This window comes from Salvelinus sp. IW2-2015, unplaced genomic scaffold (genome assembly GCF_002910315.2).
Source record: "Salvelinus sp. IW2-2015 unplaced genomic scaffold, ASM291031v2 Un_scaffold1593, whole genome shotgun sequence".
Lineage (NCBI taxonomy): Eukaryota > Metazoa > Chordata > Actinopteri > Salmoniformes > Salmonidae > Salvelinus > Salvelinus sp. IW2-2015.
Window position 1 is genome coordinate 154,188 of NW_019943016.1, and position 312 is coordinate 154,499.

A 312-nucleotide genomic window follows, 5' to 3' on the forward strand; every position below is an offset into this window, starting at 1 on the left:
AGGGACTGATGTATTGAATAGTAACGTTGAGGGACTGATGTATTGAATAGTAACATTGAGGGATTGATTTGATGTATTGAATAGTAACACTGAGGGACTGATGTATTGAATAGTAATGTTGAGGGACTGATGTATTGAATAGTAATGTTGAGGGACTGATGTATTGAATAGTAACGTTGAGGGACTGATGTATTGAATAGTAACATTGAGGGACTGATGTATTGAATAGTAACATTGAGGGACTGATGTATTGAATAGTAACATTGAGGGACTGATGTATTGAATAGTAACGTTGAGGGACTGATTGATTGA